Source organism: Neophocaena asiaeorientalis, unplaced genomic scaffold (genome assembly GCF_003031525.2).
Source record: "Neophocaena asiaeorientalis asiaeorientalis breed wild unplaced genomic scaffold, Neophocaena_asiaeorientalis_V1.1 scaffold130, whole genome shotgun sequence".
In the NCBI taxonomy this organism is placed as follows: domain Eukaryota; kingdom Metazoa; phylum Chordata; class Mammalia; order Artiodactyla; family Phocoenidae; genus Neophocaena; species Neophocaena asiaeorientalis.
Genome location: NW_020173397.1, coordinates 4,388,286 through 4,413,292, shown reverse-complemented (window position 1 = coordinate 4,413,292; position 25,007 = coordinate 4,388,286).

Below are 25,007 nucleotides of genomic sequence, written 5' to 3'. Positions count from 1 at the left end.
GGCTATGATTATTTTTTTTCCATTTTACAGAGAAACTCAGGAATACAATGATAAGTGAATTATTTAAGATCACACGGATAGATAAATGGCTGAGCTTACAAAACTGGTCAGTCTGGCTCTGTAGCATGTGGTCTTAATCGGTGTTTTATGCTGCCTTCTGTTATTATCTGTGTACTTAACTATCTGTAGATATGTGCATCCATGGTAACGTGGATATTGTGTTAATTGTTTGGGGGCTGATGTGATGCCATGACTCAGAAAACAAAACAGAGACCTATTCTGAGGATTTACAAACATTTCTGACTTACTTATCTTTGCATCCCTAACATTTTTACTTTTCGTTCTAATTAGGTTCAACAAGGTAAATAAATTGGTGGATTATAAGATAATGATAGATTAGGAATGCTTGGTAAATCTCTTTAAACTCTAAGTTAATGTCACAAGAGCAACTATTATGAACCTCAACAGCATGTCGTTTGGTGCCATAGTCGGTTTGCTTGATTGTCTCAGTGTAACTGGCCTGATATTCATGGTCTTTTGTTCATTTTACATATAATCCAGCATTAAAAGCATAAGAAATAAAGGGATAAAAAGTCGATGCCCCGCTTAACTTATTCAGCTAAATTATTATGCCTTCACCTTTTGACCAAATCAAATTCATCTTCTCTCTCCCTGTCCTTCTGCCTGTTTTAATACTACAGCACAGATTTAATGGATTAGGAGTGAGTAATAAGAACACGAAGAGTGGCCAACAAGATTAAGAATTTCTTGGTGGTGTAATTCCATTATAATTAACATTGTGTAACTGGAGAAATATGGTGTTTGCACATCTTGCTGGCAGATGTGTTTAAGTCAGTGACAGAAAGGAGATTATTAGTAAATGAAGACCTATTTATTGAAATTGTTTTTGCATCTTGTATTGTTGGATTTGTTTGTTTCACAAACCACAGTTAATTTAGTAAGGAAAGTAAGCAATACGTTTAACAAGCACTGGAAATAAATTTGTTTGCAGTGCTTTGAAGTACCATAGTTGAACTTTTTACATTAGAGAGAAAATACTACTAAAAGATCTATAAAGTGGAAGGTGATTAAATACTGAAATAGTGAAATTAAGAAATTAAAAGTGAAAACAGAGTATTTTCTTCCCCAAAAATGTTCAACAGAATTTAAAGTAAATGAAAATAACATGGTTTTGTATGTATAGAAATTTTCAATTTGTTACAAGTGATTTTTTCCAAAAACTCTTTGGCCAATTAAATATATAATCAATTTACATAAGGTTGGATCAGAGTCTTCTGGCCAAGGGGTTGGCAATTTATGGCCCATTGATCCAGTCTAGTTCTCCACTTCTTTGTGTGTCTTCCACATACTAAGCATGCTTTTTAAAAATATTTGTAGATGGTTGGAAAAAAATCAAAAGAATAGTAATTCATGATATGTGAAAACTATGACATTCAAATGTCAGTGTCCATAAATAAAGTTTTATCGGCACACAGCCACACTCATGTGTGTATATATTGTCCATACTGATTTCATGTTACAACAGCAGAGTTGAGTAGTTCTGTTACAGATTTTATGACCTGCAAGGCTGAAAATATTTATCATCTAGCTCTTTACAGAAAAGTTTGCAGACGCCTGCCCTAGCCAATAAAGAAAATAAAACATCAGTAGTAATAATAAGACTGATTTCTAATACCACTGTAATTTCAATACAAATATCTCCATTTCACAGATCAAGACACTGAGGCTCTGATTTTTAAGTCATTGACTTGGTTAGAATTGTGTTTTGAGGGCCGTCTTGAAATATAACAACTTGTAATATATATAAATGCCTACAATTTAGATCTATTTAAAAAATACTTTAAGTCTTTTGAAAATGAAGTTATGTGTTCTCATCTAATTATTAAATACGATTTGGTTGATTGATTTAAAAGCAGTCATTCCAGTGCATGGAACTTTGGACATGCCGTATCAACTTGTAGCTATCTACAAAAGGGAGGTTGGTATTCTGTTTTCATAGTAGATGGTAGAATCACTTTTCTGAGTCATTGTGGATCCTGCTTTATATAAAAATGATTACAAGTTGGTGCACCTTTTATTTTGAGAACTTTAATACAGTGGTCTTGGGGAATTGGCCCCTAAGGCCTTTCTGTGGAAATGCTTGCTGCTCACTCATTTATTGCAGAAAAAAATAAATTGGCAAAGATGATGGCTGTTCGTGGTAAGAGCTTACTTAGCTAGGTTTATGAAAGCAGGCAAGAAGTTATTGATGTTTTCCATCATTGATTTCTCACCTCCCTTGCTGAACTAGAGGGTCACAATAAATAATTGTTGCATTAGACTGTGATGATGATCAGTTTTCTGTGTTATTAAAAAATGACTTAAGAGGTCTATTTAATAGGGTACTTAGGCTAACTTTAAGCCTGGTAGAAGAGGTTTTCTCAAGAGTTTCCTGAAATTCAATGTTGAAAGACTTATTACATGAAACACGGTAAGGTAAACTGCATTTTAGTTGGCAAAATCCCTTAGGCTTATTGAATGGACCTTCTGAGAATTCAGGTTGTCATTACGCAGTGCTAAATATCAGAATAACAGCTGAAATTCATATAGTTACCTGGATTCTTAAAAATATCCATTCTTACAGACTTCCTTAGATACAGCTGGTAGATGATCATCTATATAATGCCTTGAGGGCTGAGCCTGTGTCTTACAGTATCTTCAGTATCAAGAACAGTAACTAAATAATAGTAAATATTATTATTTCAGCTAACCTTTACTGAACACTATGTGCCAGGAATTGAGCTATTTTTTTTTTTTTTTACAAATAATACTTAATTAACTGTCTAAAAACCTTCTGCTCTTAATAATTTATTCCAATAATACAGGGTTTACAGGGCCACATAAAACACTCGGGGTGGCTGAAATTAACACTCAGGTATCTCTGACTCCAAAGCTTGATCTTTCTCATGCTGTGGTTGTAGGGCATTCCCCAAATGTTTGATGAGTGAATGCATGGGTGTGTGAAAGAGTCAGTTGTTATCAGCAATACATCATCATGGTTTCTTTACTCTTAATTCTAGTACTGTGATCATAGTTATTAAGCTTTTTCAGAGATCCACACTCGATTCACTTGCTTTGAAAAAGAATCCTTTTGGAACAGTCTAACTTACGACTTAGGGATCAGCTGCCTCTGTCATACACAGCAGTGTGACTGGAAGCAAAGCTGTGGTATTTCTGCTGCGACTTAGGTGGACTGCAAAGGATCAGTTGTTAAGTATGTCATTTGTTGAGCTAAAACTAAATGTTAATACCCCTTCAAGGACCATAATGAGTATGACTTGACGAGTTCTCTTATATACATATCTCAAATGATTTGCACAGCAGTGCTCATGGCTAGAAAGACAGGTATTTTATACGTAAGACAAGGGACTCAGGGGATTTGAGTGATTTGCCCAGGTAACCCAGGTGGAAACTCAAGTCTTCTGACTGTAACACCATGTTGGCTAGGGCCTTGTTTTGAGGGGGAAGAGCTGGACTCAAATAAAACCCAAGCAGTTTTCCCACACCTAGATAAGATTGTACAGATACATGGGTTCTTCCCTTTTAGAGACCGACTTAGTTACTGGAACCATCAAAATACAAGTGCACACAAAGGAACTTGTGGCGTGTACATATGTCATAGATACTAATGCTTTAGTTCTGTACTGTCCAATGGAAATATACTGTGAGCCAAAAATATAATTTCAATTTTCTGGAACTCACATTAAAAAGTACAATGATTTCAGGTGGAAATTTATTAAATATATTGTGTTCAAAATATTATATCAACCTGTACCAGTATTAAAACAATTAGGAATAAGATGCTTTACACTCATTTTTTACACTATCTTTTCATTTCTTATTAGCTACTTTACAAGCACTCAGTAGCCACATCTGGCTGGGGGTACCATATTGGATAGCACAGCTCTAAACAGTAGGATAGTATGACCCAGCTTTCCTGCTTGGGTATGGAAAAGCTCTGAGAAAAGGAAGGGAAGAAGTTTTCCTAATTTATTCTTCTACATCCCCCATATTTTGTTATTCACATGGTCTCCTTTATGTTTAGATTTAAATGTCTTTTCATATTTTTAACCTAACTGGCTAGTCATCTCACTGTTTGATATTCACTCATCGGATACAGAGTTTCTATTCTCAAGAGTTCTCTGAGGAGGCAGTATGTCTGTGCAAGGAAATAGATAAACATGACTCCAGTGATTGGAACAAAATTAGAAGATTCCTGAGGAAAAATTGCTTCTGTAATTTAACAAATGCACCTCAGCAACATCCAAGGCTCACGAGAAGCAAATTGGTTATTTTGGGTTAATGTCAGAATGAATATGCTTTTAGTTCACATTTTTTTCTCTCTTTGTTATTTAGCTAAAATGAATGGTTGATAATGGTTAGAACATCATTTAGCTACAGAAAGAAGAGAAAAACCCAGAAAATATTTAAGCTACTCTTCAAATCATTCAAACAATTATATCCTAATAAAATAATGGCAATTTTGATCCAGATTACAAGGTTTTTGTGTTTTTCCTTAATCTTTTAGACATTTATTAATTCAGTATAAAACAGTCTTATGAAATTAACACATGATTATATGCAAATTATACTTTTCTGTAAAGAAATGTCCCCAGTTGACAGGGCTTACCAGAGAGCATTTAAATACCATGTTCTAGATTTAGATATGTGTAGTACACACATTTGCTTTTTTTAACCTTAATGAATGTGAGGCTGTCCTCTACTTCTCTGAAATTTTGTAGTATGTCAAAAAATGACTTGTATTATCATCTAATAATAATTACATGAACATCATCATCTAATAATTACATGAACAACTAAGTTTTATCAGTGCTTACCATTAATACCAGTAGAATGCAAATTTTGTTCTGTATACTTTATATGAATTATTTCATTCATCTTAACAATAACCCTATCAGGTAGCTATTACAACCAGGAAGAAGTGCTCCAATGACCGTATATTCCTAGACTTTATATTTCTAGAGGAGGCATTTCTGAGTCAAAAAAAAAAGTTTGTTTTTTATAGATACTGGTAAATAATTCTCCACAGAATTTGTACCAATGGATCCACCCACTAAAAATGTATGTGAATGTCTGTTATACCACACACTTATCAACACAGTGTAAAACTTTTGATCTTTGCCAATTTGATAGATGGAAAATACGAAGTTTGAAAAAGTTTTGTTTCCATTGGTGTTTTCTATTATAATTGAGATCATACCCTTTCCATAGCTCTTATCATACCCTGTATCTCAAAATAGCATTGCCAGGGCATCAACAAGTCTTAAGTGAGACAACCTTGGGGGTGGAAAGTCATGAGAAAAATTCAATTGAGGGAGAGATACAGGAGCTTTTTGACCTTGGCAGATAGATTCTACTTTTATGAAATGCCCTATTCGCCTTTCTGAGGTGGTTTGAGCCCTTTAGATACCAATCTGTTTTTCTCACTAAGAAATTGTTAATTTCACCTAATTGCACCAGTTAGGAGCATTCAAATCATCGAAGCATAGCTGATAACTCTGGCCACTATCATTATATTTTTAAAATAATGGGGGTCAGATTGAACTGTTTTGAGATATGACAGTTATTACACATATACCCACAGAAACCCCAAAGGGATGCTAAGAATTGATGGGCTTTTATTTTTGCATACCAGATTCTTAACGGATCCAGGACTTAAATCTGCTGTAGACTCCTCACTCAAAAAAGTCGTAAGAATATTGAGTATTTCATTGTTAGTAGACAGCTTTCTGTACTAGAAACATACTTCGTACCTTCACCTTGTGGCCTGGCCTCTACATAACCTTTTAAGTGGTCAATTAAAAAGCTTTTGCCTCCCTTTTTTTTTTTCTTTCTTTCAGTCTTGTGATATATTCTGCATTCTCCCTCATGGTTATATGCACTATCATATAGATAGCCTTTCTGAAAGAGGCAGATACAATTCAGTATGTAGTACTTGACTTTGCATAATACCGCTTAACTTAAGCATGATCAGTGATTGAGGACAGGTGTGGACAGCATGGGAAATGAAATCTGTTGAGAATCTTCAGATCATTTTTCTGGGTGCTTATTTCAGTGTTCTCTCTAATAAACCTTTTAGCAAAGCAGCAGTATGATAGAATCATCCTGGATATCACAGTTATTACCTCTTGCAGAGATTTCAAGGTCATCTAGCTCACCCCTGTAATTTTGTAGCTGAAGAAGCTCATTAGAGAAATGACTTTTCCAAGAAATTATTGGAAATGTCCGTCCAAACTCCTTGGTTTGAGCCTAGTGAGTTCTCCTTTCTCAAAATTATCCATGCCCTGTTTGAACAAGAAGTGAATGTGCAACAGAAGAAGAAAAGCAAACAAGGACAGTTACCTGGAAAATATACCTGATGTAATTAGTGTTGGCAGTATTTCCTCCCCACTCCTGTTATTCCATATGATTTCTTGCTCATTTAGGCATGTAACATGTTTTCTTTATTTTCAGATGATAATTGGCCAGGTAGCTTTTAGATTCTGAAATGATGACCTACTTTTTGGCAAGAGAATCGGGAATAGATATTTATTAAAAGGTCATTATTGCATCTAGCAGACATTAACAAACTTCATCAGGTTGTTGAGTTTCTCTGCTTACCACATTTTTATACAGAACTACTTATAGAAGTGACTTTATTCTGGACACTGGACCAAGAAGTTGTTGACAGGGATTCATGCTCATATATCTGATAGGAACGTTCATTAAATGCCCTCTTATGGAGCTGACAAGACTGGGTATAGCACCTAGAGTTAGGAGGAAGTAAAATTACTTTCTTTAGCATGAGGCAGGTGCATTGTTGATTGCCTTTGTCATAAAGGAATTGTATTTTAATCTTCGTCGTTACTTCAGATGGCGTTCAATCATTTTATCAGCGTGTCCTTCACAAACAGCATGTTGCCTTTGTCTTTTTTTCCTCTTCTATTCTCTTGCTCACTTAGTAGCCCCCATCTCTCCACCAGAAAAGCATGTTATTGCATCTTCAGTACTACCTCGGTCACAAAAGATTCAAGTTTATGCTAAGTGGAGACCAGATACTTGTCTTTCTTTTTGCTTGAAGCTTTGACAGAACCTGTTCACTTGCTTTGAACAGTATTGCTCTGAGTTTACTTTTGCTTGGAAAAAGGGCCATAGGTATTTGGAAAAAATGAGTTACTTATCTTGGTTTCTCTGTGGCATTGGTAAGGGCTTCTGTCTTAGAGCTCACTCAGAACTAACAAAAGAACAAAGTGGCCAAGAAGACCCATAAGTCTGGATGTTTCAGAAATAAAAAAGATTTATTTTTCCCTATTCTCTTTACCTTTTGACTAGAGCTTGAATTGAATGATTACTGTGAATTGCATGAGATTTAATGATGTTAACATTATCAGTTTGTACATTGATCCAGGTGTGAACAGATGTGCATAACAGGATAACATGAAAGCTATTTAGATTAAGGAGTTCATTAATATGAAAGCTAACTTTGATGCAGTCACAAACAGAGAACCCCAAATAACTATCTAGGAAGGGTATATGTCAGCCTGTGTTTGAACATGCTACAGTAAATATTTAAAATAAATCTGTCAAAATTTTGAAGAAATTAAAATTGTCCTGTATCATTTTATTTTTCTAACTTAAAAAAATTAATTCCTGTCATTGTTTTTCTGTATTTTCGAGGCTTTGTATATCCACTTAAAAATAATCTTCCCAGTGCAAATTTCATAGTCCTTTAACTTGTCTCTATATGATAAGCATATGATGTATTAATGGTTACTATGCCAACTAGAGAACTAGATTTCAACAAAATGCTCTCATTTGATTTTAAATTTTGATGATTGAGAAGTCTAGTATCATGCGTGTTCTTGGGCAATTCATTTATTAAGCGTTGCACACAGCCACTCACTATCCTGATTTTAGGTGGCCACTGTGGTGAAGGCATTGCACCTGGTGCTGGAATATAAACATTGAGCACCGTCCTGTTTTAAAGCACATACAGTTTAGTTAAAGTAGATGTGTTAGTAAACCAATTTAAAATTTAGTGCAGAAAATGTTGTGATAGGAGATGCAGAAAAGACCCATCTTAATTCAGTGGAGAAGGGCTTGGGAAGTTGAGATTGGTGGAGTTGAGTTTAAGGGATGTTGAGTAAATGCTTCCATAGCTAGAAGGTAGCATGAATCACCCACAGTATTGTGAAAATGCTGTGCGGCAGCAATATCATCGTCATGAAGTTACAAGGTGGTCTCAGTGGGAGAAATTGAAAGGTTTACATCATCTGGATTATTGCCAAGCCTTTGTAATTGAGCAGGAAGTACATAGGAGTTGGAGATAAGAAGTCACATTTTGCTGCTTATTAGCAATGCAACCACACGGGCCACGCACTGATCCACTCTTACTGTACTTTTGTATCTGTCAGCTGGATATACTGACAGTAGGTACTCAGTCAATGTCTGACTTCATGTTCAAAGGATATGTATCTGGAAGCATGTAGCAAATGGGAAAGGTCTATAAAATGTAACTTCTGAGGCTGGAGAGGGACCTTCAAGATGGCGGAGAAGTAGGACATGGAGATCACCTTCCTCCCCACAAATACATCAGAAATACATCTACACGTGGAACAACTCCTACTGAACGCTGGCAGAAAACCTCAGACTTCCGAAAAGGCAAGAAGTTCCCCACGTACCTGGATAGGGCAAAAAAAAAAAGGGGGAAAACAGACATAAAAGAAGAGGGACACGACCTGCACCTCTGGGAGGGAGCTGTGAAGGAGGAAAAGTTTCCACTAGGAAGCCCCTTCACTGGCGGAGATGGTGGGGGGGGCGGGGAAGCTTCAGAGCCACGGAGGAGAGCGCAGCAGCAGGGGTGCGGAGGGCAAAGCAGAAAGATGAGATTCCTGCACAGAGGATCGGTGCCGACCAGCACTCACCAGCCCCAGAGGCTTGTCTGCTCACCCGCTGGGACGGATAGGGGCTAGGACCTGAGACTCAGGCTTTGGAGGTTGGATCCCAGGGAGAGGACTGGGGTTGGCAGCGTGAACACAGTCTGAAGGGGGCTAGTGCGCCACAGGTAGCCAGGAGGGAGTCTGGGAAAAAGCCTGGAACTGCCTAAGAGGCAAAAGACCATTGTTTCAGGGTGTGCGAGGAGAGGGGATTCAGAGCACCGCTGAAACGAGTTCCAGAGATGGGTGTGAGTTGTGGCTATCAGTGCAGATGCCAGAGACAGGCATGAAGTGCTAAGGCTGCTGCGGCAGCCACCAAGAAACCTGTGAGCAAACACAGGTCGCTCTCCACACCTCCCCTCCCCGGAGCCTGTGAAGCCAGCCACTGCCAGGGTCCTATGATCCAGGGACAACTTCCCCAGGAGAACACACGGCACGCCTCAGGCTGTTTCAACGTCATGCTAACCTCTGCCGCCTCAGGCTCGCCCCGCATTCGATACCCCTCCCTCACCCCGGCCTGAGTGAGCCAAAGCCCCCGAATCAGCCGCTCCTTTAACCCCATCCTGTCTGGGTGAAGAACAGATGCCCTCAGGTGACCTACACGCAGAGTTGGGGATAAATCCAAAGTTGAACCCCAGGAGCTGTGCGAACAAAGAAGAGAAGGGCAATCTCTCGCAGCAGCCTCAGGAGCAGTGGATTAAATCTCTACAATTAACTTGATGCACCCTGCATCTGTGGAACACATGAATAGACCACAAATCATCCCAAAATTGAGGTGGTTGACTTTGGGAGCAACTTGGGGTTTGCTTTCTGTATCTAATTTGTTTCTCGTTATATGGTTATTATAATTTAGTACTTAGAGCTTATTATCATTGGAAGATATCTTTATTGATTTGGTTCATCTCACCCTTTTTATATATGTATATATATATATATGTATATATATATTTTTTCCTTTTTCTTTTTTTGTGAGTGTGTGTGTATGCTCTTTGTGTGATTTTTGTCTGTAGAGGTTTGCTTTTACCACTTGTCCTACGGTTCTGTGTGCCTGCTTTTTTTGGTATAGTTTTTAGCACTTGTTATCATTGGTGGCTTTGTTTTTTAAGTTTGGTTGCTCTCTTCTTTCTTATTTTAAATTTTTAATAATTTATTTTTTTAATTTTAATTATTTTATTTTATTTTTTTCTTCTTTTTTTTTTCTGCCTTTTCTTCTGAGCCATGTGGCTGAGAGGGTCTTGGTACTCTGGCCGGGTGTCAGGCCTGAGCCTCTGAGGGGGGAGAGCCAAGTTCAGCACATTGGTCCACCAGAGACTTACCAGCTCCAAGTAATATGAAATGGCGAAAGCTCTCCCAGAGATCTTCATCTCAATGGTAAAACCTAGCTCCATCCAATGACCAGCAAGCTACAGTGCTGGACATCTTATGCCAAACAATTAGCAAGACAGGAACACAGCCCCACCCATTAGCAAAGAGGCTGCCTAAAATCATAATAATGTCACAGAAACCCCAAAACACGCCACCGGATGCGGTCCTTCCCACCAGAAAGAAAAGATCCAGCCTCATCCACCAGAACACAGGCACCAGTCCCCTCCACCAGGAAGCCTACACAACCCACTGAAACAACCTTACCCACTGGGGGCAGACACCAAAAACAATGGGAACTACGAACCTGCAGCCTGTGAAAAGGAGTCCCCAAACACACCAAGTTAAACAAAATGAGAAAACAGAGAAGTACACAGCAGATGAAGGAGCAAGGTAAAACCCCACCAGACCAAACAAATTAAGAGATCACTGAAGAAATCAAAGAGGAAATCAGAAAATACCCAGAGACAAATGACAATGAAAGCACGACAACCCAAAACCTATGGGATGGAGTAAAAGCAGTTCTAAGAGGGACGTTTATAACAATACAATTGTATGTCAAGAAACATCTCAAATAAACAACCTAATGTTACACCTAAAGCAATTAGAGAAAGAAGAACAAGCAAACCCCAAACTTAGCAGAAGGAAAGAAATCATACAGATCAGATCAGAGATAAATGAAAAAGAACTGAAGGAAACAATAGCAAAGATCAATAAAACTAAAAGCTGGTTCTTTGAGAAAATAAACAAAATTGATAAACCATTAGCCAGACTCATCAAGAAAAAAAGGGAGAACACTCAAATCAATAGAATTAGAAATGAAAAAGCAGAACAGCTGACACTACAGAAATACAAAAGATCATGAGAGATTACTATAAGCAACTATATGCCAATAAAATGGACAACCTGGAAGAAACGGACAAAATCTTAGAAAAGCACAACCTTCTGCGACTGAACCAGGAAGAAATAGAAAATATAAAGGGACCAATCACAAGCACTGAAATTGAAACTGATTAAAAATCTTCCAACTAACAAAAGCCCAGGACCAGATGGCTTCACAGGCAAATACTATCAAACATTTAGAGAAGAGCTAACACCTATCCTTCTCACACTCTTCCAAAATATAGCCAAGGAAGGAATACTCCGAAACTCATTCTGTGAAGCCACCATCACCCTGATACCAAAACCAGATAAAGATGTCTCAAAAAAAAGAAAACTGGGTTTCCCTGGTGGTTCAGTGGTTGGCAGTCCGCCTGCCGACGCAGGGGACACGGGTTCGTGTCCCAGTCCGGGAAGATCCCTAAAAAAAAAAAAAAAAAAAACTACAAGCCAATATCACTGATGAACATAGATGCAAAAAGGAGAAATCAGGCTCCCAGAGTTCAGACTATACTACAAAGCTATAGTAATCAAGACAGTATCGTACTGGCACAAAAACAGAAATAGAGATCAGTGGAACAGGAAAGGAAGCCCAGAGATAAACCCACACACATATGGTCACCTTATCTTTGATAAAGGAGGCAAGACTATACGATGGAGAAAAGATAATGTCTTCAATAAGTGGTGCTGAGAGAACTGCACAGCTACATGTAAAAGAATGAAGTTAGAACACTCCCTACCACCATACACATAAATAAGCTCAAAATGGCTTAGAGATCTAAATGTATGGCCAGACACTATAAAACTCTTAGAGGAAAACAAAGGCAGCACACTCTGTGACATAAATCACAGCAAGATCCTTTTTGACCCACCTCCTAGAGAAATGGAAATAAAAACAAAAATAAACAAATGGGACTTAATGAAACTTAAAAGCTTTTGCACAGCTATGGAAACCATAAACAAGACGAAAAGACAACCCTCAGAATGGGATAAAATATTTGCAAATGAAGCAACTGACAAAGGATTAATCTCCAAAATATACAAGCAGCTCAATATCAAACAAACAACCCAATCCAAACATGGGCAGAAGACCTAAATAGACATTTTTCCAAAGAAGATATACAGATGGCTAACAAACACATGAAAGGATGCTCAACATCAGTAATCATTAGAGAAATGCAAATCAAAACTACTATGATGTATCACCTTATACCGGTCAGAATGGCCATCATCAAAAAATCTACAAACAATAAATGCTGGAGAGGGTGTGGAGAAAAGGGAACCCTCTTGCACTGTTGGTGGGAATTTAAATTGATACAGCCACTGTGGAGAACAGTGTGGAGGCTCCTTAAAAAATTAAAAGTAGAACTACCATACAACCCAGCAATCCCACTACTGGGCATATTCCCTGAGAAAACTATAATTCATAAGGAGTCATGTACCACAATGCTCATTGCAGGTCTGTTTATAATAGCCAGGACATGGAAGCACCCTAAGTGTCCATTGGCTTATAAATGGATAAAGAAGATGTGGCACGTGTATACAATGGAGTGTTACTCAGCCATAAAAAGAAATGAAGTGAGTTATTTGTAGCGAGGTGGGTCGACCTAGAGACTGTCACACAGATTGAAGTAAGTCAGAAAGAGAAAAACAAATACCGTATGGTAACACATGTTTAGAATCTAAAAGAAAAAAAAAAGGTTTTGAAGAACCTAGGGGCAGGACAGGATTAAAGACCCAGACCTAGAGAATGGACTTGAGGACACATGGAGGGGGAATGGTAAGCTCGATGAAATGAGAGAGTGGCATTGACATATATACACTAAGAAATATAAAATAGCTAGTGGGAAGCCGCTGCATAGCACAGGGAGATCAGCTAGGTGCTTTGTGTCCACCTAGAGGGGTGGGTTAGGAGGTGTGGGAGGGAGATGCAAGAGGGAGGAGATATAGTGATATATGTATATGTATAGTTGACTCTCTTTGTTATTTAGCAGAAACTAACACACCAGTAGCTGATTCACTTTGTTATAAAGCAGAAACTGTCATACCATTGTAAAGCAATTATACTCCAATAAAGATGTTAAAAATAAATAAATAAAGTTATTTTATTCTGTATAAATTTTTCCACACCAACTATATTCCATTCTTCAAATTACATCTGGAGAATAACTAATGTTGGTTTATTAAAAAAGCAATTAGCATTTTATAAAGGTCATTATTGTACCCCATGCCTTTTGTTTTGGGACTCTGGAATAATCTAATAATCTTAAATATTTTCCTCAGGAACGCAACATGCTTTTGTTCCTTTTATAGCAGCATACTTTGGTATGAATGGAACGTGAAAATGATTAGCCCGAAACTATCATTTTCAGGCATTCATTTTAATTTCACTCACTGATATTTCGGATATGGAGCTTTATGCTAGGCACCAGGGATCTGCAACATAGATACTATCATTTAGTTTAAAGTTCAGTGAGGGCTGTAGTCATAAATGACACAATTACAAAGACAGTTTGTGATAAAAGCTTTGAAGAAGCAAATGCTGTCCTGTGAGAGTATAGAATATTATGAGAACCTGACTTAAGGTGTTAGAGGAGGTTTCTCTTAGTGAAATTTAAGTGGGGCTCCACAGAGTGAATAGGTGGAAATGGGTTAAAGGAAAGAACATGACAGAAGAAACAGTATGTATAAAAGCCTTGAGATAGGAAAGAACATGGCTCATTTCTACAACTGAAAACACTTTAGTGTATCTGGGGTGCAGAGAGCAAGGTGGAGGGTGGTGAAAGGTGAGCTCTTGGGAATATTTGACAAAAGTTAGATGATGCAAGGATTTGTAGGCCAATTAAAGACTGTGGTCTTATTTTTATGACTAATTGGAAGACACTGAAGCATCTTAAGGTTTGGGCTGGGAGAGGTGATAATACTGGCTAATGGATAGCAAAGGCATAGGTGGTGTCAGGAGACAATGCAGTGAGAAAGTGCTCATTGCTACTACAGGTGAGAGGTAATGGCAGGTTGAGGGAACTAGTGGTAGAGGTGGGGAGAGGTGGGTGAAGTGAAATGATCTTGACTTAGTGGTGGATTGAGTATTGATGCGATGAGAGACAAGGGAAGGTATGTGTGACTCCTGACTTTCTGGCTTGATAAATTATGGTGGTGCCATTCGCTATCAACTCTAGAAGTGGGCCCTTTAGTGGGGAGAGAGGATTGGTATAGGAAGTCATGTGTTTGTATACAGGCACATTGAGTTTGACATCCCTTTAGAGTATCCAAATAGAGATGTCAGGTAGTCAATTGGCTGCATGGATCTAGAGCTCAGAAAAGAAAGTATGAAGGCAATATAGAACTCAAAGAAACATAAATATGTTTTTGTGTTAAGTCCGAACTATCATCGGTATCACCTGGAGTTTAAATTTAGAAACGTATAGTGTATAATTTTTGAGGGTAAAAAAGTGAGGATTTGTAAATCTTGGAGAGCCTTCATGCTATTTAAAAGTTTTATAATTGTACCATTTGTCCTACTTTTATAAATTAGGTTTCAAGTGTTAAAAAATGTATTCTAAAAATTTGGCAGTGATTTTCAAGGATAAGGGAATTGTTCTCATGTAGTTTATACGGAATGAATATTAATTGTTGCTCTTTACGATCTTATGTAATTTATCCTTTAATTTCAAATGATACAGAGTTTTGACTTTAATATGAAAATTTAATACGTAATTTAGCTTATTTAAACATATTACCTTATCAGTATCTTTCTCGTTTCAGATATTTAAAGATAGATCATCCTTTTGGCCTTTTTTATGGCTTAACCATGACTTAAAAACGTTTTCTTGCTCATCAGGGTATCTTACTACACAGTTTAAGGAATATCTTGGTAAAATCAGGTTCTCTGTAATTGACTGAGAAAAACTTTTTCTCACATAACGTGCCATTGAGACTTTTTTCTAACACCATTGATGCCTCTGGAATGCAACTGGTATTAAAAAAAAAAAGTCTAGGTTTATGCTTTATTCTAAAATCCATTTCTTTTTTTGTAGGTGATATGCAATTGAACTTGAGATGAATAACATCTTTGGGAGTAAGTACCATTTTATTTAAATAAAAATATATGTGTAATATAATATATAAATATATTTTTTCTTTGAGGAATTGTAGAAAAGTTTTGATGTTGATACTCATTGGGATTACTTTTCCTTATGACTTATGGGATTAATCTATAACTTATGTAAATATACAGAAAGCAATAGCAATGGATTTTATATTAAACCATAAGATAGGAGGTGATTTTAAATGTAATACGTGGTCCTCAAAATTCATTTACAAATAACATTTTATTATTAATCTCATTTATCAATGCATTTAAAAACTATACTTTTTAAAGTAGGAAAGTTAACTATCTGAAATTTATTATCTGAATAAATATAATAGACAATGCATTTGTTTGTCTTCCTTCACATATTTATTCAGCTGTAAATCTTTGCATTTTATGAAATTTATATTTTTGCTATGTTAAATTCTAATATTACCAAAATGTGCATTTTGGAACACAACTTACCCCTGTAAACATTGTTTTATATGTTGTCATGTTAGTGATCAAATGGTTCTGTTCTTAATAGCAACTATCTCAAAAATCATCTTTTTTGATTTTCAACCTAACACGTTTATATTTTGTACAAAGTTTTCTGTCTTTGTTCCTTTTGGTTTAGTGCATACATCATATACTGCAGAATTATCCGTTTGTTTTAGCAATTTGTACTTTGGTAGTTCCATGATAATTACATGATTTGTATTTAGTTACCCAATTGCAGATAATCCTGTGGCATTACAGAGTTTAATTTATGGGGAAGATCTTTAGACTTAAAGAGGATTACTGACCATTTAGGAGTGATTAATTAATCAGTATAAAATTGAGTCTTAACTGTATTAATGCTTTTCTAAGCTACACAGAGATACATGCACAGACACACATATTAGCCAATCCCATAGCAAAAATGACCAGATTACAACAAAGAGGTTGGTGTCCTACTATGTTGGGCCATCACAGGAAGTAGTGAGCCAGGGGTTCTTGAGTCAAGTGTTCTGAGACTGTTCATGCTCTCACAAGCTGTGGGATCTTGAGCAATTCATTTTCCCTAAAGTTCACTTTCCTCATTTGTACGGTTAGTGTGCCAAATCATGATTTGTTAGGTTCCTTCTTCTCCTGAAATACTTTCATTTCTTACTTCAAAAAGCTGAAGTTTAGAGGTGAATAGTTTCATATTGGTAAAACTGCTATGAATTAAGAGGTGACAGGGTAAGGTAAATTCATGTATTGGGATAATCGTGTAGAAAGTTTCATCGATTGTCTAGTCAGCAGTATTTTTGTTTACTTACTGAATTCGGGGATTTGGGTGGATCTAGGAAGGCAGGCTTTCCTCCCTCTGTGCCCTTTTGTCCTACCTGACATGGAGACATAGGATTGATTCATTTTGAAAAATCTCTCATTTTGAAAGAATCCCTTAAAACCTTGTTAGCTCAGGGTTATCTTTTATCTGATTTCTCTCTTCTGTATAGGTTGCAGGCTGAAGAGCATTAAAATAGCTATTTTCTTCGTGATTTCCTTTTCTAGATTTGAATAATTCACTTGATTCTTCCAAGATACTTAGATGAAAGAGTGTTAACTAGGGATGGCTAATTTTAGTTACTTTTGTTTGAAATTAGAAAAAAAAATGCATTATATATTTAGTCTGAAGAGTAAGCCCTCATATCCTTTATCTGGTCATTTAAAAAATTCTAAGTAATGTTCAGGCACCTTTTCTATTGTGAGGTTAGATATTTGCTTGACATTTGTTTTTTCCTTTCCTTTATTAAAAAAAAGATTAAATGAAGTCAGTGAATAAGTAGAAAGATCCATGCGAGGGTTGGGCTTGTTCTCATTGCTTCTTTTTACTCCCATTCATATATTATTTTAAGCTTACCTCAAGCATTCCAACAGCAGATATCAAATGATTGCTGTTTTATACCAGAGGGGATTTTTATGAACCAGGCCAAAGGATCCACTAGATCTCTCAGACCATTTTTCTAACTTTAAGATTCTACGATACTACAATTTTAATCTTTTAGGTTAAATCTAAAAAATTAACATCTTTGCAGGTGAAAAATGGTAAGATGGTGTCAATTTTATATGGATCAGCCTACATGTCAGTTATTCATTGTTGAGAAAAAATATAGCTCATCTGTGAAAATGGTAATGTCAAGCAGCAAAGCTTACTAAAACACTAACTTCATTTAAGAAAACTTAGTTATCATCGTGAGTGCCAGGTATTAAAAACTATATTTTAAATATTTGTAAATCAAATAAGAATAAAACCTTCATTGCATATCTTTCTTTTTTCAGGAATTCTTTTCCTGTGTCTTATGAGACAAATCATAGGCATTACAGTTTGAAATCAAGATCATTGTTTTCTTTGCAACTGCTACATAGCTGTTGAATATTTGCAGTAAATTTTCATGACTAATGAAGTGCATGCTTGATTATATGCCATTAGTAAAAATATCTTTTTATGCCAAATGGTGGTTTTCAGCATGGCCTTGACAAAGGTAACATATAAATGTGCTTTTTCCCTTCAAAGGAATGAAAATCAGTAGAAGCAAATTTTAAGGGAAATATTTAAAAATAAACAATTAAAATAATGGATATTTTATGTTACTTATTGGAATTATATGAACATATAAATAGAGCAGCTAGATATACTTATTTTAAGAGGCCAGTACAATACTGATTAGGAAAGTGGTAAATATCATAAGTATTCTAGTGAATTCATTCCATTTTTAATACCTACATCTTATTGCTGAGTATACTGTTGGATAGATAGCTATAATGCTGACCTTGAGAATCTTCTACGGTTACTTTTCAGTTTTTCTAACCATCATTTCATGTTCCTGCTACTCTTGCTGCTTGTCACTTGCTATTTCACCCAGTGTTTGATCCTACCTCTCTGCCTTCTTTAATTCAGGTTCCTTTGTCAGGGATACCCCTTTCTTCCAGTCCTTACCTGTCAAAGTTCTACTTATCTTTCTATGTCTAGTTGAACTCCTTCCTGCCTCTTCCAGGAGGCCATCCAGATGCCCTCTAGTCAGAACTTGCTGCTCAAGGTCATTGCTGTCAACTTTTCCTTCCATCTGGAGCTCATCTCTGCCTTGCTGCCTTGTGACTAAAAGAGTCTGTGTCCATTCTCCAATTTGATTGTGTACCTCTCTCCCCTGTGTTTCCCTGCTTTGGCACAAATCATGCTTTTGATTGAATTGTTTTGTAAAATTAAAACTGTACACCAGACAAGGTAGTAGAGGTTCAGGCTTGATTTTTCCCACATGGTGTGTTTGTCGTGGGTCAATAATTTTTGCTCCTTACTTTTAAAATGATCTCACTTATCCTCTTGTTTTCTGTTTCATTGGATAAATCATCTCACACCATCATTTATTTAATGCAAACAGAGTTCCTAAGTGTTGAGAAATACCAGGAAAAAAAAAAAAGAATGCATCTGCATGCATGGTCTTAGGTATTGGGCAAGAGACCATGAAAAATGTATATTGGTTCTGGGGAGAACACAGTTATTTAAAAGGGAATTAAATGAGTAATATTTATTTTATCAAAGATCAGAGGGACATCTTCGGTAGAAATCACAGGGCGATAGATGCTTTCTTTGACCATTCTTGCTCTGTTTCTTAATACTTACTTAATTTTTAAAACAGCAAAATCGCCAACTCCAATGGCCACTGTAGTTTCCTAGAGTTTACTGTATGCATTCACATACTTCATCTTATTGGATACTCATGTCACACTGTGAGATTGGTAGGGCAGAAATTATATACTATTCAGATACAGCCAAGGTTGTTATGAACTCTGATATTTTTTTCAAAGCTGATGACAAAACCATACTATTCTTTTATTAAATATTAGTCTAATATTTAATGTCTATTATATCTATGCATAATTTCAAAAATAAAGTAACATCTGTAATCCAAAATGCAATGGCATAATTTACAGCTATATACTTATAGCCGTATCTTTTTTTTTTTTTTTTTTTGCGGTACGCGGGCCTCTCACTGTTGTGGCCTCTCCCGTTGCGGAGCACAGGCTCCGGACGCGCAGGCTCAGCGGCCATGGCTCACGGACCCAGCCGCTCCACGGCATGTGGGATCTTCCTGGACCGGGGCACGAACCCGTGTCCCCTACATTGGCAGGTGGACTCTCAACCACTGTGCCACCAGGGAAGCCCTATATTCATCTTTATGTGACCAGTTTCCAGGCCCATGCATGGGGTGTATTGAGGGTTTAATGTTTGGTGAATAAACGAACAAAATGGAATGGATGAGACACAGAGTGTAGTCCAGTATGGACAAGTAAAAGGTAATGCCTTTCTCAAAAATAAGGTCAAAATAAATATTCTGAAATTTGTAGATATGTTATTCCTCAAACTTTTAGAATTGACATGTGGAAAGTACATTGTTCAAATTCTTATCTTATAAAGTAATCATATTACAGATGTTCCTTATGATCTATGTTCAAAAATACTATGCAATCAAAAAGACTAAGATATGCTGGCTGCCTACAGGAAGATATTTGAGACAAAGCTGAAAGCCTTATAATTCATGATATTTCATGTTCAATGTATGAAAAGGTCTTGTCAACCCAATACAGTATTTTAATTGAAAAGTATTCTCAAGTCAAATTGAGATGTATTATATACATTTTAATCCATCTACCATAATATATACGATGTATGTATGTATATTAAATAAACTAAGAAGTTCTAAAGCTCAAAATATATTCCTGTTTCAAAGACACGTGTTCACATATTTTGAGGATAGGACCCACTTCCCTACTCATAACCAGTATTTCATAGAACATACTTCGGGAGTTGCTGATCGAACAGAAGATAAACTAATAATAGCTTGATAGGGAGGAAATGAGGCTGAGGGAATCCCCAATTGATTTGTGTTTTTAAGCTGCCATTTTAGAATCTGAATGTTAGGGGAAAATAGATATATTGATGAAATAGTCAACACAGCTGAACAGATACTTTCTGAGTAGCCACTTTGTGCCAGGTACTTTCTGGCACGTGAAGATGCATGGCATAGGCAGGTTGAGAAGTATCACAATCGATAGGTCCCCACATGATAGTTTCTCATGTTTTCAGAGAAAGGCAGTGACAGTGTGCACACTGTATCTGCTTGTGATTCTCCTGCTATAATTAATTTCGTAAAAGCTCATAGTGCATTGAAATTCTTGTAACTGTTCTTCAGAAGTACAGACGTTGAAGTAGGCAAAAGAAAATCGTTGTGAGCACTGAGTTTTAGTAATTTACCCTGTACGTGTTTTTAAAACTCCTACCGTTGTACTCAGAAACCATAAAAATGAGTGCACATATTTTTTTCTTCAAAGAAATGACTGTGTGGTGAAAAATTCTAAATTTAACTTAATATTTCATTTTATTAATTGAGTCTCATTGGTCCCATGTCATGAAAAACGATATACCTTTCAGCTCCCTGTAACTAGGTATCCTATCATTAATCACGAGCTGTCTAGCTATGCTGCAATTTTCATATTTTTTTTATGACTTAGTGCACGCATCTCAGTAGTAAGTAGAGGTGCCTTCTGAGAATTAGCCTTCTGCTCCCACGCCTTCCTCTGACGTCACAGCAATGGGCAGACCCATAGGCAGACACGCATGTATGTGCATGGGTGCTTTCTTTCGCCCACACTCTCACATTCTTACACTGTCCCATTCTCTAGATGAACACCTTCCTGGATGCTAATGATTGTCAGTAATCCTAATTATTTTCTCTGGGTACAGATACGATTCTTAACCTCATATTCTCTATTAAGATGCTGTTTAACAACAGTATTGATCTATTTCCTTTCCATTTTTCCTATAATTCAACCTGTACTCCCTGCTTACCTTGGATGTGCTCCTCCTTCAGCCATCTCCCCTCCCTGAAATTTTGACATTCTGTGTCTGAGCTACAGTAATGTGTACATAATCATGCAACCATTTCCTTATTCATTCAACAAACTGTCCTCAAGGCAGTGTGCTAGCTGTTGTGGGAATCGTAATGAAAAAAAATTCCTAATGCCTCTTATTCGGAAAGGAAACTTTTAATAGGGGGACATTTTTGCCATTATATTTAAAAAATGTCTTTTGCATAATGAAACTGCTGTATTTGACATTTGCTTTAAGTAGCTTTCATAGATACTTACTTTGATTCTGGCACTTAGCTACGATGGAAATGATGGAAGGCATGTTTTTAACTGAGGATATTTGTTTGAAGGGGCAACATAATTGGGATATGTAGCATTTGTTAATTTACCACATCTTTCTGTAACACTGTAATAGAGAAAGACTATTTTAGTAAGTAAAAAGATACACTGCTATTATAATTGCCCATAAGTAATTTTTTTCATTAATAGGAAAAACAAGATGATAGATACAAGCAAATGACTTTACTATCAGGTAGAATCCAAGATGAGTTCCTAAAAGAGGTATAGAATGCAGCCTGACGGGAAATTCAGAGAAGGCCAAAATTACTTCTCTCTGGGGTTCCAGGAATAGTTTTATGGAAGGGCTTGGTGATGAAATTTCCCCAGTGACTATGGCTGGGATGTGAACATATAGAGATGTTGGTGATGGTCCTTGCAGGCTGAGTAAGTGGTATAAATACATACATAGAGCTATGAAAAGCTTTGCGGCATGGATGTGAACAGTGAGAGGAGGAGGTCAGTTAAATACGAGCATAGAATGGGGAAAGAAATGTCTATCATGTGTGAAGCACATGCACATCGTGACCCGCTATGTATTTAGTCAAGTGTCTCTTCTTGCTCTGGAAGGTATATTCGCGTGGATAGGTTTCTCCCTGGCCATCGTGCACAGTCAGTTCTGTTGATAAGTTCTTGCTGATGTAGTGACTGCAGTAATCCTTGAGTTACACAGGCCTCACCAGCCCTGATAGAATGTTGAATGTTCAAAAGAAAAATCTAAGTACCTATTAAATCATCAAATGCCATTGTGTGTTTATGAAATCAGATGAAAGCCAGTTTCTACATTCGAGCAAATCTGCTTCTCTGTACTCGGTTGGGGTTGTAAGGAGGGATTACTCTGCTCCCCTGAGAAGGTTAAGCTGTCATCTCGTTAAATACGGACTTAAAATAATGCTGCCAAAGCAGCTGCCTCTTGTGATTGATGATGATGATGATGATGGATGATGATAGTTTTGAAATCAGTTTTGCAGGGGAAATGGCTGTTTTGCTCTTTGGCTGATGTTGTAATCCGGATTGGGGATTTCTTGTCATATTAGGTATCTTTTTGATTAAATGGGAAATTGCTAAGGACTGTATTCTCTATGATAAAATGGCTCTAAAACTGAGCTATGGGGCAAATTATAATGAGTTGTTCTGTACATATTAGTTGAGTGACAGCAGTTATTCTGGGCTTTACAGTGTCCTCCATTTTGAGTTATATTTGGGGAACAAATAGCAACCCAAATCTAAACAGAGAAGTGGTAGACAGTGTGGTACTTTGAAGATAATAACATGCCTTACTAAAGTCTTGCAAGAGTGTTGACACACATTAATATTCAGTGTTCTCTTCAAGCTCCTCACAGCTTATACACTTGTCCCCTCTTTTTGGATTGATCTTCCCCCCAGATACCTGCATGGTTGGGGCCCTTACTTTGGATTTCTGCTCAAATATTTTCTTGTCAGAGAGGCCTTCCTGGCGCATCATCTCTAGAAGAGTGTCTGTACCTCCTCTGTTTGTTCTCTTTGCTACATAGCACTTTTCACTCCCCGAGATATTTATTTATTGTCTCTTTCCTAGGATGTAAGCGGCATCAGAGCAGAGACTGAACTGTTTAGTGCTGTAAACTGAGCGCCTGTAAAATTTTCTGCCCCATAAATGATTAGCTGGATGAATTTTTATCGTAGGCACAGAGGGGGCTAAATAGGGTGCTAAAGACGATTTAGAAAGCTAGTTAATATTTGGCTCCAGAGCCAAACTCAAGAACTTTGGTTTATTAACACAAATTGTTTTAGTTTGTATATACCTGAATAATACAGACAACAAAGAGCCCTGAAAAGGAAATGGAACATTTCCTTACTTGTAGGTAGACCACTTTCACACATTCTAGGAAAAATGAATCAATTTTATTTATACAAAATCACTGGTAACCGCTATTCCATACCATTCCATTGTGTAAGCCTGAACAGATGCTGGTCAGAAAAAGCCATGTTCAGAAAGGACAGGAAAACAAAACATAACCTCCCCCCTAAAAAAAAAAACCCCCCCCCCCCCAGTTTTTTTAAAATGCCAGTAACATTTGTATCCATTGGGTAAACATGATCAATCAAAGCTTTACAAGCTTTATATGGGCTGCTTCCTTAACAAATGTGTTTTTTTGCCTTGGTCATTCATCATATCTGGAAGTTTGGATGATAAGCTTGAGCACTCTCTTAGGTTAACACTGAGAATAGCTGCTTGGTGGATATGTAAAGAGAAAAGCTTGTTAAAGTGGCAGAACAACATGTATTCTCCTGACACCGTAACATAGCATATTGTAGCCTGTTGACATTTGTGTTGGCTGGATGTGGTGAAATCCAGCTAAATTTCAGGAGGAGGATTTGTTGTAATGGGGAAATGAGATATGTGTGGAACAAGCAAAGATGCAGATGGTGAAAGTATTCCCTTGAGCCCTCCTAATGCATGGGGGATTTTCTGATGGGACTGAAAATATTCGTTGCTGAAAACAGAATCATCTACTGTTTTAAATAAGCTACCTTAAAAAATCGCACAGGGCCTTAAATAGCCAAGATACAGGTAGCTGTTGTCACCAGCACTATTTAGAGGGACTGATGAACAGTTTTGTGCAGGAGGTTAAGAAGTGGTATGAAAAATGAAAAGTTGAATCACTGGAAGCAAGCTTCTGGTATCACATCCAGAGAACACTGCACATAAATGGTCTATTGCAGAGTGGTCCAAATCGTGCTGAGACCTCAGCAGTGAGATAATAATCTAGTTGTATGGCATCTCATGAATGCAAATGTTATTTGTTTCCCAGATCAGTTAGTGCTAATGAAAGAGAGCAAATAGATGGGTGAAGAAGACAGGCTCATTTATATTTTGTGGTAGAACTGGTAGGCTGGGGCAAAGGACCTAGCTCATTGGCTCAAGTTCAGACATTTGAGGTTGGTAAGAACAAGTGTGGAGAGCATTTGAAATAGATTGGGCAAGGAGTTGAATGGAGGGGGAAGAAGGGGGTCATGGAAAAACATACATTGAGATCCAGTGAGTTGGAAGGAAATCAAGAAAACAGAAATCTTAGACCTGGAAAGTCACAGGGTGAGAGAAATTGTCCCACAAAAGTGTGGTTTAGATTTCCATTCACAGTACCGTAGTACTTCTTGCCATAGATATTTTCTTTTGAAAAAGCTGCAAGCATACTTCGACCTTATCCTCTACATAATGAGTGTTGTTACTGGGCCTCACTTTTAGATTTTGTTCTTTTCAAGATTCCTGCAGAGGGACTTTGAATCATTTCTATGTCTACTTTAGCTGGGATGTGTGCCAAAATGGAATTTAAAATAAACCATCTCTTAGTATCTCCTCATCCCTTTCCAGGGACTTGCACATCGCCCTAAAATGTTTTCAGTGTGTGTTTTGAGTCTCATAGAGACAAAGTGGCTTCTTGACAAAATAAGGTATCTCGTCACTGGCCCTTGTAATTTAACTTTTCTAC